The sequence below is a fragment of the Bos indicus genome, chromosome 6 (genome assembly GCF_029378745.1).
Source record: "Bos indicus isolate NIAB-ARS_2022 breed Sahiwal x Tharparkar chromosome 6, NIAB-ARS_B.indTharparkar_mat_pri_1.0, whole genome shotgun sequence".
In the NCBI taxonomy this organism is placed as follows: Eukaryota; Metazoa; Chordata; class Mammalia; order Artiodactyla; family Bovidae; genus Bos; species Bos indicus.
Window position 1 is genome coordinate 55,621,161 of NC_091765.1, and position 17,756 is coordinate 55,638,916.

Below are 17,756 nucleotides of genomic sequence, written 5' to 3' on the forward strand. Positions count from 1 at the left end.
ACCCTTAAAATATGCCAACAATAAAGATGTTGGCAAAGTGCAATTTTAAATATCAACATCATTAGCCACTAGGGAATTGCAGATTCAAACTACAATCTATAATGCCTATCAAAATAACTAAAATTAAAAAATAGTGAAAACACCAAAAGATGATAAAGATGTAGACAAACTGAATCACTCATATACTGTTAGTAGAAATGTAAAATCATACAGTCACTTTGAATAACAAGTGGTTTCTTAAGAACCAAAGGATATGAAAGTCTCTCAGTCCTGTCCAAATCTGTGACCCCATTAACTATACAGTCCATGGAATTCTCCAGGCCAGAATACTGAGGTGGGTAGCCTTTCCTTTTTCCAGGGGATCTTCCCAACCCAGGGATGGAAGCCAGGTCTACATACTATTATTAATACCATTCAGCAAAGAGCCTCTTGATAAGGGTGAAAGAGGAGAGTGAAAAAGCTGGCTTAAAACCCAACATTCAAAAAACTGAGATCATGGCATCCGGTCCTGTCGCTTCATGGCAAATAGATGGGGAAAAGTGGAAACAGTGACAGATTTTATTTTCTTGGCCTCCAAAATCACTGCAGACAGTGACTGAAGCCATGAAATTAAAGGATGCTTGCTCCTTGGAAGGAAAGCTATGACAAACCTAGACAGGATATTAAAAAACAGAGATATCACCTTGTCAACAAAATTCCATGTAGTCAAAGCTATGCTTTTTCCAGTAGTCATGCTATGGATGTGAGAGTTGGACCATAAATAAGGCTAAGCACTGAATAGTTGATGCTTTCAAATTGTGGTGCTGGAGAGGATTCTTGAGAGTCCCTTGGACTGCCAGGAGATCAAACTAGTCAATCCTAAAGGAAATCACCCCTGAATATTCATTGGAGGGACTGCTGCTGAAACTGAAGCTCCAATACTTTGACCATCTGACATCTAGAGCCAACTCATTGGAAGAGACCCTGATGCTGGAGAAGACTGAGGGCAGGAGGAGAAGGAGGAGGCAGAGGATGAGATGGTTAGATAGAATTACTGACTCAGTGGACATGAATTTCAGCAAACTTCAGAGGCTTCCCAGGTAGCTCAGTTGTAAAGAATCTGCTTGTCAATGCAGGAGACTGGGGCTGGATCCCTGGGTTAGGAAGATCCTCTGGAGGAAAAAATGGCAACCCATTCCAGTATTATTGCCTGGAAAATGGCGTGGACAGAGGAGCCTAGTGGGCTATAGTCTATGGGGTTGCAAAGAGTCATATGTGACTAAGCACACACACACTCCAGAAGACAGTGAAGGACAGGAAAGCCTGGCATGCTGAAGTCAATCCATGGAGTCACAAAGAGTTGGACACAACTTAGCAACTGAACAACAAACCACTCAGCAATGTGCTTCTGAGGATTTATCTCATAGAAATGAAAATTTATGAACTCATGTTCACTATGCATGAATGTGTAAAGCAGCTTTATTTGTAGTAGCCAAAACCTGGAAACAACCCACATGCAGGTTAAAGATTAAACAAACCATTTCAGCAGATTAATAATTACATTATCATATGTAAAATAAATAGCCAATGGGAATTTGCTGTATGGCTCAGGAAACTCAAACAGGGACTCTGTATCAAGCTAGAGGGGTAGGATGGGGAGGGAGATGGGAGGGAGGTTCTAAAGGGAGGGGACATATGTATACCTATGGCTGATTCACATTGAGGTTTGACAGAAAACAACAAAATTCTATAAAGCAATTATCCTTCAATAAAGCTATGGTACATATACACAATGGAGTATTACTCAGCCATTAAAAAGAATGCATTTGAATCAGTTCTAATGAGGTGGATGAAACTGGAGCCTATTATACAGAGTGAAGTAAGCCAGAAGGAAAAACACCAATACAGTATACTAACGCATATATATGGAATTTAGAAAGATGGTAACGATAACCCGGTGTACGAGACAGCAAAAGAGACACTGATGTATAGAACAGTCTTATGGACTCTGTGGGAGAGGGAGAGGGTGGGAAGATTTGGGAGAATGGCATTGAAACATGTGAAATGTCATGTATGAAACGAGATGCCAGTCCAGGTTCAATGCACGATGCTGGATGCTTGGGGCTGGTGCACTGGGACAACCCAGAGGGATGGTATGGGGAGGGAGGAGGGAGGAGGGTTCAGGATGGGGAACACAGGTATACCTGTGGTGGATTCATTTTGATATTTGGCAAAACTAATACAATTATGTAAAGTTTAAAAATAAAATAAAATTAAAAAAAAAAAAAGCAAAACTGTGGTACATCATATCATGGACTACTACACAGAAATACAAAAGGAACTAACCATTGATGCACACAATAACTTCAATAAATTTCCAGAACCTCATGCAGTGTGAAGAAAAAGTCAATTGCATAAGATTACATACATTGTCACTCCATTTGTAGAATACTTCTGAAATGAAGACATTATAGATACTAAGAATAAAGCAGCAGTTTGGGGGAGGTTACAGCAGAGTGGAGATGGGAGGGAAGTGGGCATGGTTATAAAAGGTAACAGGAATTCTGATGGTGTTGGAAATGTACATCATTTCAATATTCTGGATGTGAGGTTGCAGTAGAAGTTTGCAAGATATTGCCATTGGGGGAAAACTGAGTAAAAGTTACATTGGATCTCTCTGATTGCTTCTTAAAACTGTGAGTAAATCTATACTTATTTCAAAATAAAAATTTCAATTAAATATAAATAAAAATGTATGTTAGAAATGCTAACAAAATCCTGAAATAATAAAGAGAAATACTAACCCACATAAAGTTTACACACAAACTTTACATAAAGTTATACCATAAAAAAATTACAAGAAAATCTGTAAATTGTGAAAAATTTTGCTGCAAATAATAATCTGATAATAGAAAAAGTAAACCTTAGAAAAAAATACAGAAGAAATTTATAATTTAAATAAACTAGAGAAATATTTCACCTCAATCTAAGTATGATTAGATTATCTAAGTATGTCTTTTGACAAAATAATTTATTGTCTCCCAAATTAACATATTTTAAAATTGATCCTCAGTGACAGGAAGTGTATGGCAAATTCCCTGGAAGCAGATATATTCTTTTCTCAAGCTCTTTTCTTAAAGCAACTTATCAATTTGTATCAAGATTTTTCAAAACAATTGTTACCATTTCTCCAGTAATTCTGTAAGAATCTATCCTTAGATAGACTTAAAAATCACTGAAGGCATGGAACAACAGACTGGTTCCAAATAGGAAAAGGAGTATGTCAAGGCTGTATGTTGTCATCCCGTTTATTTAACTTATATCCAGAGTACATCATGAGAAACACTGGGCTGGAAGAAGCACAAGCTGGAATCAAGATTTCCAGGAGAAATATCAATAACCTCAGACATGCAGATGACACCACCCTTATGGCAGAAAGTGAAGAGGAACTAAAAAGCCTCTTGATGAAAGTGAAAGAGGAGAGTGAACAAGTTGGCTTAAAGCTCAACATTCAGAAAACTAAGATCATGGCATCTGGTCCCATCACTTGATGGGAAATAGATGGGGAAACAGTGGAAACAGTGTCAGAATTTATTTTTTGGGCTCCAAAGTCAGTGCAGATGGTGAATTCAGCCATGAAATTAAGAGACGCTTACTCCTTAGAAGGAAAGTTATGACCAACCTAGATAGCATATTCAAAAGCAGAGACATCACTTTGCTGACAAAAGTCCATCTAGGCAAGGCTATGGTTTTTCCAGTGGTCATGTATGGATGTGAGAGTTGGACTCTGAAGAAAGCTGAGCAATGAAGAATTGCTGCTTTTGAACTGTGGTGTTGGAGAAGACTCTTGAGAGTCCTTTGGACTACAAGGAGATCCAACCAGTCCATCCTAAAGGAGATCAGTCCTGGGGGTTCATTGGAAGGACTGATGCTGAAGCTGAAACTCTAATACTTTGGCCACCTCATGCGAAGAGTTGACTCATTGGAAAAGACCCTGATGCTGGGAGGGACTAGGGGCAGGAGAAAAAGGGGATGACAGAGGATGAGATGGCTGGATGGCATCACCGACTCAATGGATATGAGTTTGAGTAAACTCCGGGAGTTGGTGATGGACAGGGAGGCCTGGTGTGCTGCGATTCATAGGGTCACAAAGAGTCAGACACGACTGAGTGACTGAACTGAACTGAACTGAAGGCATTGGAATTTTTACAGAATGGTTTAACTTTGGTTTTATAATCCACAAAATGAATATGAAAATCTATCTGTGTCTTTCCAAGGACAAAATAAAAGCTCTTGATTAAATTCAGAGTACCACAGGGCAGAAAGATAGAAGTAAGAGAAAGGCAATGACATCTACTGAGTTAAGACAAATATACAAGGATAAGCTGCATTTTCCATCATCCATCAACAGGGTAAAATGTAAAAGGTCATTATAAGAAATGGTCACAGTATGTCTCATACTACATCTTCTCTTCTTCAGCAAAGGACCAAAATCTCTACAAAGAATTCAGATCCAAATTATTGACTGGCTTTTTTGAAGTTTTGCCAACTAGAAATTTTAAAAATGGAGGCCTCAGAGAAAACTGACATCAATTATAACACAACACCACTTTCACAAAAAGAGCTATAGAGGCAGTGACAGCAGTGAGATACAGTAGTTGCATAGGATGTGTTTATTTCAAATTCCTTATAGAAAGAATGGCTCAAACTAAAGGTTTTTGGGAATGAAATGACTGCCTTCCACTTTCATAACACTTTCTGCATTTAGAATTCTTTCTTATGCATTACCTACATTTCTCACCTGTGTTTATACATTCTGTAACCAGTAAGTCTTACCTCTTACATCGAATTTATTAATTTTATAATTATGGAAAGAAAGATTCAGAGAAACTGACTGTTTTGATGTTAATCACATGGCTAATAAGAAACGGAACCAAGATTTTAGTCTAGGTCTTAAAACTTTAAAAAATTGTTTCACATACCTCAATTTATATTTACTTAAACATGCTGATATTTCTCCTCCCTGACTTATTTTATTTTAGAAAATTGTGTTATCATGTATTCTACCATATTTTGTTTTCTCCATTTCTTTTTTGTTTATAGAACATTCAAATTATTCATACTCTAATTGATGCTTTCGAACTGTGGTGCTGGAGAAGACTCTTGAGAGTCCCTTGGACTGCAAGGAGATACAACCAGTCAATCCTAAAGGAAATGACTGTTGCAGAAGCTGAAGCTCTACTACTTTGACATATGATGTGAAGAGCCAGGTGGCTTCCCTTATAGCTCAGTCAGTAAAGAATCTGCCTGCAATACAGGAGACCTGGGTTCGATTCCTGGGTCAGGAAGATCCCCTGGCAACCCACTCCAGTATTCTTGCCTGGAGAGTGTCTTGAACAGAGGAACCTGGAGGGCTAGAGTCCATAGGGTCATAAGAGTCAATTACAACTTAGCAATTAAACCACCACCACCATGAAGAGCCAACTCATTGGAAAAGACTCTGATTCTGGGAAAGATTGAAGGCAAAAGGAGAAGGGGGTGGCATAGGATGAGATGGTTAGATAGCATACTGACTCAATGGACATGATTTTGAGCAAACTCTGGGAGATAGTGGAGGACAGAGGAGATTAGCATGCTATGGTCCATGGGGTCCCTAAGAGTTGGACATGACTTAGTCCAAATAATAATAACAACTGTCTAAAAATGTTCCATATGAAGTTGAGAATTTTTTCCCTCATTTTTATCATTTTTTTCCCATGGGAAAGCAAAGGGATAAAAAGAGACTTGAGTAATTGTTCTGGATTTTCTACATATTTAGGAGCTCTGTATCTCTGAGTCTCACATTCTTTAACATACAAAATAGTGATAAAAATCATAATTAGCTATTGTGAAGAACAAAGTAACATGTGAAAGTTATTTTAAAGTGTATATGAAATCAGTTTATATATTTTGAAATGTTTACCACAATAAGGTTAGTTAAGACATCTGTCACCTCACATAGTTGCCATCCGTTGTGTGTGTGTGTGTGTGTGATGAGAATTTTAAGACCTACTGTCAGTAATTTTCAAGTACATGATATAGTATTGCTAACTATAGTGACAGTGCTATACATAATACATACATAGATCTGTATACATAGATCTCCATAACTTAATTCATCTTCTGGTTGGACATTGTACCCTTTTTTTTTTTTTTTTTGACATTGACATTGTACCCTTTTGACCAACGTCTCCCCAGCCCTCCCCACCCCACAGCCACTGGCAACTACCATTCTACCCTCCATTTCTATGAATTCAGCATTTTAAAATTTTACACATTCTAATAAATCTTTACTGATAAAGATAATAGATATTCTTTGTTGGAGAAACTTATTCGATAAAATTTAACTTATACTTTTTCTATTGAAAATAGTAGGTCTCTTAATGGGAATAATTAGATCAGCATCAAAGCACCTCATACTTATAAATATATCATATTTCTCCATGTGTAGTCATGCTTTAGTTTCCATACAAAGCTGAATGTAATTTGAAATAATAATATATGCTCTAACCTGGGTTCAGTGATGGTTGACAAAGACTAGGAAACAGAAACCTTGTCTTTCCAATTTTCCCTTTGCTCTGCTTGCATTTTTGTTGGCACAAAGATACATATGAAATGCATCACAAAAGGTATGTGATCCATATTGTAACATTTTAAATGCTCTATGAATCATTAATTAAAGTCAACATCAAACAGCACATCTTTACTCTAGCTTTCTTGTTACATTTTCTTTTCAGTGTTTTCCTTTTTAAAATATATATATATATGTGTATGAATAAATAACAATCACTTAAAATATTCACGTTTATATATACTCAAAAATTAAAGAAGACATGCCATATTTTAAAAGCCTCTTAGTTTGCTTCCATGTCCTGGCTATTATAAACAGTGCTGTGATGAACATTGGGGTACACGTGTCTCTTTCCCTTCTGGTTTCCTCAGTGTGTATGCCCAGCAGTGGGATTGCTGGATCATAAGGCAGTTCTATTTCCAGTTTTTTAAGGAATCTCCACACTGTTCTCCATAGTGGCTGTACTAGTTGGCATTCCCACCAACAGTGTAAGAGGGTTCCCTTTTCTCCACACCCTCTCCAGCATTTATTATTTGTAGACTTTTGGATCGCAGCCATTCTGACTGGTGTGAAATGGTACCTCATAGTGGTTTTGATTTGCATTTCTCTGATAATGAGTGAAGTTGAGCATCTTTTCATGTGTTTGTTAGCCATCTGTATGTCTTCTTTGGAGAAATGTCTATTTAGTTCTTTGGCCCATTTTTTGCTTGGGTCGTTTATTTTTGGATAAGAAAGCTGTGGTACATATACACAATGGAGTATTACTCAGCCATTAAAAAGAATACATTTGAATCAGTTCTAATGAGGTGGATGAAACTGGAGCCTATTATACAGAGTGAAGTAAGCCAGAAGGAAAAACATCAATACAGTATACTAACGCATATATATGGAATTTAGAAAGATGGTAACAATAACCCAGTGTACGAGACAGCAAAAGAGACACTGATGTATAGAACAGTCTTACGGACTCTGTGGGAGAGGGAGAGGGTGGGAAGATTTGGGAGAATGGCATTGAAACATGTAAAATATCATGTTTGAAACGAGTTGCCAGTCCAGGTTCGATGCACGATACTGGATGCTTGGGGCTAGTGCACTGGGACGACCCAGAGGGATGGTATGGGGAGGGAGGAGGGAGGAGGGTTCAGGATGGGGAACACAGGTATACCTGTGGCGGATTCATTTTGATATTTGGCAAAACTAATACAATTATGTAAAGTTTAAAAATAAAATAAAATTAGAAAAAAAAACAAAAGCCTCTTAGTAATGCGCATTGACAAATCACAGTAGTATTGGAGAATTTTGAGCATCACTTTTCTAGAATGTGAATTGAGTGCAATTGTGCAGTAGTTTCAGCATTCTTTGGCATTGCCTTTCTTTGGCATTGGCATGAAAACTAACCTTTTCCAGTCCTTGGTCACTGCTGAGTTTTCCAAATTTTCTGGCATATTGAGTGAAGCACTTTCACAGCATCATCTTTTAGAATTTGAAATAGCTCAACTGCAATTCCATCACCTCTACTAGCTTTGTTTGTAGTGATGCTTCCTAAGGCCCATTTGACTTCTCAAACCAGGATGTCTGGCTGTAGGTCAGTGATCACAACATCATGGTTATCTGGATTATGAAGATCTTTTTTTGTATAGTTCTTCTGTGTATTCTTGCCACCTCATCTTATTATCTTCTGCTTCCATTAGATCCCTACCATTTCTGTCCTTTATTGTGCCATCTTTGCATGAAATGTTCCCTTGGTATCTCAATTTTTCTTGAAGAGATCTCTAGTCTTTCCCATTCTATTGTTTTCCTCCATTTCTTTGCATTGATCACTGAAGAAGGTGTTCTTATCTCTCCTTGCTATTCTTTGGAACTCTGCATTCAAATGGGTATATCTTTCCTTTTCTCCTTTGCCTTTTGGTTCTCTTCATATCTGTTTTTAAGGCCTCCTCAATAACCATTTTGCCTTTTTACATTTCTTTTTCTTGGAAATGGTCTTGATCACTGCTTCCTGTATGAGGTATGCCATTTAGGGCCACCCATGGAGGATGGGTCATGGTGCAGAGTTCTGACAAAATGTGGTCCACTGGAGGAGGGAATGACAAACCACTTTAGTATTCTTGCTTGAGAACCCTATAAACAGTATCAAAAGGCAAAAAGATAGGATACTGAAAGATGAACTCCCCAGGTCAGTAGGTGCCCAATATGCTACTGGAGATTAGTGGAGAAATAACTCCAGAAAGAATGAAGAGTCAGAGCTAAAGCAAAAACAACAACCAGTTGTGGATGTTACTGGTGATGGAAGTAATGTCTGATGCTATAAAGAGCAATATTGTATGGGAACCTGGAATGTTACATCCATGAATCAAGGCAAATTGCATGTAATCAAACAGGAGATGGCAAGGGTGAACATCGACATTTTAGGAATCAGCAAACTAAAATGGACTGGAATGGGTGAATTTAACTCAGGTAGCCATTATATCTACTACTGTGGGCAAGAATCCCTTAGAAGACATGGAGTAGCCATCATAGTCAACAAAAGAGTCTGAAATGCAGTACTTGGATGCAATCTCAAAAACGACAGAATGATCTCTCTTTGTTTCCAAGGCAGACCATTCAATATCACAGTAATCCAAGTCTATGCCCTGACTAGTAATGCTGAAGAAGCTGAAGTTGAACTGTGCTATGAAGACCTACAAGACCTTCTAGAACCCACCCCCACCCCCCCACCCCCGCAAAAAAAGATGTATTTTTCATTATAGGGGGCTGGAATGCAAAAGTAGGAAATCAAGAAATACCTGGAGTAACAGGCAAATTTTGCCTTGGAGTACAGAAAGAAGCAGGGAGAAGGCTAATAGAGTTTTGCCAAGAGGATGCACTGGTCATAGCAAACACACTGGTCATAAAAACACCCTCTTCCAACAACACAAGAGAAGACTCAACACATGGGCATCACCAGATGGTCAATACCAAAATCAGATTGGTTATATTCTTTGCAGCCAACAATGGAGACACTCTATACAGTTAGAAAAAACAAGACTGGGAGCTGACTGTGGCTCAGATCATGAACTCCTTATTGCCAAATTCAGACTTATATTGAAGAAAGTAGGGAAAACCAGTAATCCATTCAGGTATGACCTAAATAAAATCCCTTAAAAGTGACAAATAGATTCAAGGGATTATATCTGTTACAGTGCCTGAAGAAATATGAATGGGGGTTCATGACATTGTACAGGAGGCAGTGATCAAGACCATTCCCAAGAAAAAGAAATTCAAAAAGGCAAAAGTTATATAAACTCCATGCAATAGTAAGCATGTACTACTGATCATTAGAGGGCTTCCCTGATAGCTCAGTTGGTAAATAATCCACCTGCAGTGCAGGAGACCTTGGTTCGATTCCTGGGTTGGGAAGATCCCTGTAGAAGGGATAGGCTATCCACTCCTGTATCCTTGGGTTTCCCTTGTGGCTCAGCTTGTAAAGAATCTGCCCACAATGCAGGAAATGTGGGTTCGATCCCCAGGTTGTGAAGATCCCCTGGAGAAGGGATAACGCTACCCATTCTAGTATTCAGGCCTGGAGAATTCCATGGACTATACAGGGTTGCAGAGAGTCAGATATGACTGAGCAACTTTAGCTTTCACTTTCTTTCACTGATCATTAAGGCAGAGGTACATTGTTTTAGCTATTGCTCAAAGACATACCATGGGAAGTGGTTACATTCTCATTTTTTAAATTAAAAATATTAAAGTCCATTCAGAGTAATCAGGTACATTGTGCACATTACTCAGCACACAAGGGAACAATGAAAGTTCAAACCCAAACCTACTGATTCTTCAAATTGATGTTAAGGTCTCCAATATGAATGAGAGGTTAGGTGTAGTTGGTATAAATTGCTGAGAACAATTTTAGGAAAGATAATTTAACACCTGATACAGAAGAACAAGGGATTGAGAAAAACTCAAGTCATGGGACCTTCTGGAGTGATCAGTGCCAGCTGAGCTAACGACACTCATTCCAAGGTAGTCTCTCTCTCTGTCTCTCTCTGACTGTACCTCTCTCCTTCCTTAACTATATATGAGACTTGGCTGCTCCAAGTGATTTTTAGAAATATTACTATGAAATACACTCCATTATTTTTATGTATCCTGACCAGGTTCAGTAAAACCTGCACTAACAACTCCCTTGGGCTCATATGTGTGCATGCTCAGTCACTTCAGTCAGGTCTAACTCTTTGCCATCCAATGGACTGTAGCCCACCAGGCTCCTCTGTCCATGGGATTCTCCAGGCAAGAAGACTGGAGTAGGTTGCCGCGTCCTCCTCCAGGGGATCTTCCTGACCTAGGGATTGAATCTGTATCTCTTATGTCTCCAGCATTGGCAGACAGGTTCTTTACCACTAGGGCCACCTGAGAAGCCCCCTTGGGCTCATACTGACCCATATTCCTCTTGAAGCCTGTACAGCAAGGCCACAGTAGTGTCATGAAGGATCGTGGATTTGATTTCCCTTGTTCTGATTGACCCTGTGTGTGTGTCACATCCAGCTCTTTGCGATCCCATGGACACTGGCCCGCTAATTTCCTCTGTCTATGGAAGTCTCTAGGCAAGAATACTGGAGTACGTTGCCATTCCCTTCTCCAAAGGATCTCCCTGATCCAGGGATTGAACCCATGTCTCTGACCTCTTCTGCACTGGCAGGCAGGTTATTTAACACTAGTACTGCCTGACCCTGGTTTCCCTTAAATCTGCTGAGCATCGGTCTTACCAACTTTAAGTGTATTATACTACTACCTATTTCACAAGATTGTTGCAAGAATTTAAAAAGATAATATTGATGAAACAAATAGCTCAGAAGCTATGTTTAATAAAATGTTCATGAAGCTTTCATATTTAATACAGCTTTTTCCTATTTGTCTACAATTCTTTCCAACGACTGACATTTCTTTGAGACATACTTCAGGACAACGCCAAAAACACTAGAATTTTTGCTGAAAGATCTCTTGCCCTGGTGACAACATGTCAACTTTTTATTATGTACAATGTGCTTACTGTATTCATATTCTCTGTCTTTAGTAGACCTATAGGCACATTAAAATCACTGAGTCTTTTCCTTTAGAATTAGTTGTAATGTTTTTCATTGTGTCTTTCAGTGTTTTAACACAAATAACTTTATAGTACAGGCCCACATCCTCCAATTTTTTAGGCCCACCACATCCAGAGAATAAGGAGGGCTCAAAAATGGTTTACCCTCATTTTCCAAAGCTCATTTCCCAAAACCATGATATTGAGCATGCATTGAAATTATGTATTTCATTTCTTATTAGATAATGACCTTTTTGTCCTTCTTTCTTCTCCAGCATCCATTCTGGATGAAGAAATATTATCTTGTCCGGTGCCTTTACAGTTAAAGTGGATGGATTCAGTACAGATCGTCCAAGTCATTTTATCTTTACTTACAAAGGAAGCCTACTGGGTGATGGAACGGTGCTTTATAACACTGGCAGTGCACTTCATTTGTAGTTATTAAACACTCAGCAGGCTTCCCACCACACTGACATTTGTTCCTCAGTCAAGGCTCCTGTTTGACATGGTCCCACTGTGTAAGGTGCCATTTACTGAAAATGAGAATTCAGCTTGGATAATTAATAAATGTCATGATGCTTTCAAACAAATGCATAACTTGTTATAGGAGAAATAAAATGCACAATCCAAGGACAAACAACAGGAACTCTCTAGTTTGGCTTATTAAAGTTTATAAAAGCTTAAGTGGACATCTGGCCCTGTCTGTTTCTGAGGACAAGAAGCCACTCTGAAAAATACCTAATGGATGGCGAGATGGTATGAATTTGGGCTAGCATACCAAGGAACATGAACTTGCAGGTTACTAGAGTACACGTTTTACACTGATAAAAACCTCTACCTCTGACTTACTGATAAAAATATGTGCCTTTGGTCATGTTACTCAACCTCTGTAATTATCTATTCTTACATCTGTAAAATGGGTATAGAAATGCATTCAGTCTTCCCCAAAGTGTAGCTAGCAAACCAATGGTGGAGCAAGAGCTTATTTTAGGAGACATGTTAATAAAATTTTCTAAATTTTCTATATTAATTTTATCTTAAGCAGAATTTAAAAATAATATGAATAGCTATATCATACCCATTCTTTCAAGGATAATATTTCCCAGGAGGAGGCTAAAGTAAAAATATTAAATCTGCATGATTTTTTAAAAAATATACTAAGTAAATAATAATAAAAATGATTGAGAAAAATGGAAAATCCTGGCATTTGCGTAATAATTTATTATAAAGCATTTGGAAAACTTTCTGGTATTACAAAAGTTATTGTTGCTGTTCTTATTGGTGGGGATCATAGTAATAGGGGTGCAAACAGTAGTTACAGGATCTTGAGGGAAATTCTCTATCCAGTTATTAGTTTTGTTTCTGATTTTTGCTTGTTTTAAACTCTTTCTACCTGTTTCTTACTTGCAATAAGTTCAAAATATCCCACAATATCATAGCACAAAAAATAAAGAAGCTATATTTTAAACATTAAATTCCTTCACACTTGATGACTGTCATTGCCACCCATCTCCGCAATTCCAAGTCACAGACTTCACATAGCTGCCAAGCTAACTGTCCAAAAGGTTCAATGGACAGTTAACTCACAGAGCTAATGCAACACTATAGCAAAGCTAAAATATTGAATAATGGGACCCACGTGTAAAAGCTTCATAATCAAAAAGTTTTTTTCTGTCATAAGTCATTTCATTTTATGTATGTGATGATAAGAAAGGAAGGCAAGGAGTAATGTGCCCATTTTTAACAAATAAGAAAGAAGAGATCTGGTGAAATTAAATGCAAGACCAAAATTTACACAAGTTGAACTGGAAAAAGTATTCTCTCTCAATTTTAAGGAAAAGTATTACTAGAGGTTTATTTTGACTAGAAAAGCACGCCCCCCCAAATTGAAAACAAATAGAAAGATTTTACATTTTAACAGGAATTTTTCTCTTGTTTAATTTATTTGCCAAGAAAAAAATTATTTTGAAGATAAATATATCTTAAAATGTAGAAGAGTCTGCAATACAAATACAGTTAGTGTCTGTTTGAAAATAATTTTCTTTTTTCAGGAAAAGTGAAATGAAGAAATTAGAACACGAATCTTATATTTTATGGGATTACTGGAGAACACAGACGCTCATACTTCAAATTACAATTCCATTAAAAAATACAAAGATTGTTTAAATGTTATTTTATTAATTCAACTGAATTAAATTATTTACATCCTGAGGAAGCAGCTACTGTTTGCAGCTTTGCCCCTTTACTATGTAATCAGCATATAATCTTTAACAATTTTTAACTCACATTAACAAATAGCTGTCATTAATATATCTCACTTTTCCCCTACAGAGATACAGGGATAGTCTGGTTGGTTTAGATAAAAGATAATTCAAGTATCTGAACACTTATTCTCTGCTAAGTCACTTCAGTCGTGTCCGACTCTATGCGACCCAATAGACGGCAGCCCACCAGTCTCCCCCGTCCCTGGGATTCTCCAGGCAAGAACACTGGAGTGGGTTGCCATTTCCTTCTCCAATGCATGAAAGTGAAAAGTGAAAGTGAAGTCGCTCAGTCGTGTCTGACTCTTAGAGACTGCAGGGATTGCAGCCTACCAGGCTCCTCCGTCCATGGGATTTTCCAGGCAAAAGTACTGGAGTGGGTTGCCATTGCCTTCTCCGACTTATTCTCTAAGAATAGATATTTACTCACACTATGCAATGATCCTGATCTGAATGATTGTCCCTGGTTTAATCTAGTTAATTCCTCCTATAACACCTTTACACCTATTGTTTGAAAAACATTCAAATGAGGGCCCTAAAACTTATTTTTGAAGATTTTCCTGTTTTTATCTAATTTCCATTATATTTACAATGCAAATATATAAAAATTAGATAATCTTCAATATTTCAAACTTTAGAGTTTCACTATTACACATATAGTGCAAGCATATTCACCTTTTCTGACAATATCTTTAGGTGATTTTTCCAGCACATAAAGCCAGGAAGATCTTCCTTCTGAGGAAAGAATGTTGAAATTGCATTCACCTTTTCTATTTTCACATTTTAAATGTCATTAAATATTCAAGAAACCTTAGGCAGATGACATCAATCCATCCTCCTTTAAGCAAGAATGGAATTAAATTATTAAATACAAAAGTTTAGCTTCAAAAGGACATTATTGTAATCAGAACTATTTTACTGTGTGCTAAATGTGGCAGGACACTCTTCCAAGACCTTTGCATAACTCAACAAAACAAATTGTTAAATAGAGTCTCTTAGGGTTGATACTATTCAATATAGTTAAATAATTTATCTGATATTGCATAATTATTACCAAATTGTGGTAGGCAGATTTACCACCTGAACATATCCATTATGCTAAGCTACATAGATGGCTAGGAGGAAATAAGATTGCATCTGGAACTGATGAGGCTAATGGGCTGACTTCAAAATAGAGACTATCCAGGATTATTCAGGTAGACCCAGCATAATCACCAGGATCCTCAAAAGTAGCAGGAGGCAGAAGAAAGGTCAGTGTCAGAGTGATGCCTCATGTGAAAAAGATTTAACCATTTAACCAAACCAGCCATTACTGGTTTGGAAGATGAAAGGTAGCCATGAGTTAAGAAATACTGGAAGCATCTAGAAATTGGAAAAGACACAAAAATGGATTTTTTCCCCACTGGCCCCCAAGAGCAATGTTGCCCTGCTAGGACTTTGATTTTAACTGAGGGAGACCCATGCCAGATGTGTGAGCTCCAGTATGATATGATAATAAATTTGTGTTGTTTTAAGCCACCAAGATTTTAGTGATTTGATACAGCAGCAATAGAAAACTTATACTTAAGTTAAAGACTGCATTTATTTATTCATTCACTAATGAAATCTTAAAGTTTCTGTAACATGCCAGAAACTGTTTTAGTTTCTTGGACTACATCAGTGGACAAAATGAGTAAAACATATTTTCATGTAGCTTAGGGTTTATTGGGTGTGAGTCAGGAATTTTGAAGTCAAGTAGTCAAGTTTTCATGCTATGTTATCCTATTTCTGAATAAGTATTGGAAAACAGGTTGCCCCTATTTAAAATTTAAAATTTATTAAGAATAAAGATACTTAGGCAGTAGAAATGTGTTTATACCTTATTAACACACTCTTAGAATCGTCTATCAATACACATTTATGATCATATAATAAACCCTGGTTTAATCCACCAATCTTTGTTTTATTTGGTTTCTGCTGAGGTAGGTACTAGGGATATAAATAAAGTAATTTTTAAAAATTATCCCTGGAATTTAATGATAAATACACTTCTAATAAATACAATTTATTCAGATATACCATGGCAGGTTATTTAAACCATTGATTTTATGAAGAAATAAAATCTCAGATTTTGAAACATCAATATTATAGTGAAAAAAGAATACTGGGTTTGTTTCTTAAACACTATTAAAGCATTGAAACACAACTTACTGATAAACTTGATGAGATTGTTATATTTTAAGTATTAAAAAAATGATGAAATTTCATCCTGAGGCAGTTATCTTATGGATCTTACTCTCAGATATTCTGCAGACCTCATAAATCATAAGAATTCAACTTTAACTATACCTAAATTCTTATGGATTTATCATTTTTTTCATATAATGCCATGGATATCACTGTGTGTTTGAAGAACTTAAAACCATTCAAATACGTTTTATGCAAGGATGAGAAATTCAGATGATATATTCATGAATGACATGAGAATGGCAAAAGGCATAAACAAGGACAAGTGTTTGAGGGTTTTCTCTGAGCTCATATAAATTTAGAGTCATTTGAAGATAATCAATTCATTATGTTGAGTAATACTCAATTAAAGGTGTGAGGCTGAAATAGAAAAATGAAAATGGAAAAAAAAACACATCCAAGGATTCTCTTTTTGAGTGTTTTTCTCTGTAAAGTTGTTTAAAACAGAGAAAAAAATACATTTAGACAATTTAGTGATCAAAATTTAACAAGTAATATGAAATATGTAGTTTGGAAATTACTAAATAGATATATAATTCTTTAAATAAATGATCTATAAGCTTTTATGGTGATTTTCTTTTTAATTCTAAGGCACTTATTCTTTCTCTCTTTTTTTCTTTTTGCAGTATACAGTCGACCATTGCAAAACACAGGTTTAAACTGTGCAAGTCCACCTATATATGGATATTTTTAAATAGTAAATATTACAGCATTCCATGGTCTGTGATTGGTTAAATCTGCAAATGGGGAGGGACAGTGAAAACAGGTGGGCAAATTATATATTACATTTGAATTAAATCTCTCATTGTTCAGGGATTAGCTGTATATTTAGTAAGCCTTGATTAAGTGTCAACCACTGTGAAGAATGCTGGAGAACAAAAGAATGGTCCAGTCTTTTTGGTTTGAAAGCTTAGTTTAGTCCAGTGGTTTTAAACAGTGTACGTGCGTTGAACTGGGAGACTTTTGGGATTTTGCCCCCAGCAATGGGAGATGATTCAACCTCAAATGTAAACAGTCTCAACTTTGAGAGACTCTGAATTAAAGCAATACCAGACTGAAACTCAGAGTTAGGTCTAAAAATAGAGAGGTACCTTTGATACCATCTTTCCAAGAATCTCACTATTTTTTTTTTTTTTACCCTAAAATGCACCTAGTTCTAAAAAAGTGCTGAAGACATAAAGTAGAAAAGATCAGGCCGTTGAATTAAGACATCTGGATTCAATATTTAATTCTTATATCACTCCATTTTTCTTCTGAAAAATTGAAAAATGGAGCTAAAGTGTACACGATGCCTGATACAGAGAAGACATTCAATAAATTTCAATTAACTTACACTTTCCTGTGTGTTCTGCCCAGAGCAGAGCCTGATGGAAGCACTTTTGTTTGCAGGTTGCAGGTATACTAGGGAAGTGAGCCCTGGAGGCACAAAAGACAAAGCTTCAAGAGAGAGCCGAAGAAGTAGGGGATGGCCATAATGAGGATATATTATTGAGTTTATTGAGTTCACTGACTTGAGAAAGAGTGGTTATACTGTTGGTACCTTCTGAAAGCCCACGGAAGTCTTCCCAGAGTTGTATATGTTGGAGAGAAAAAAGGACAAGGACCTTTATAC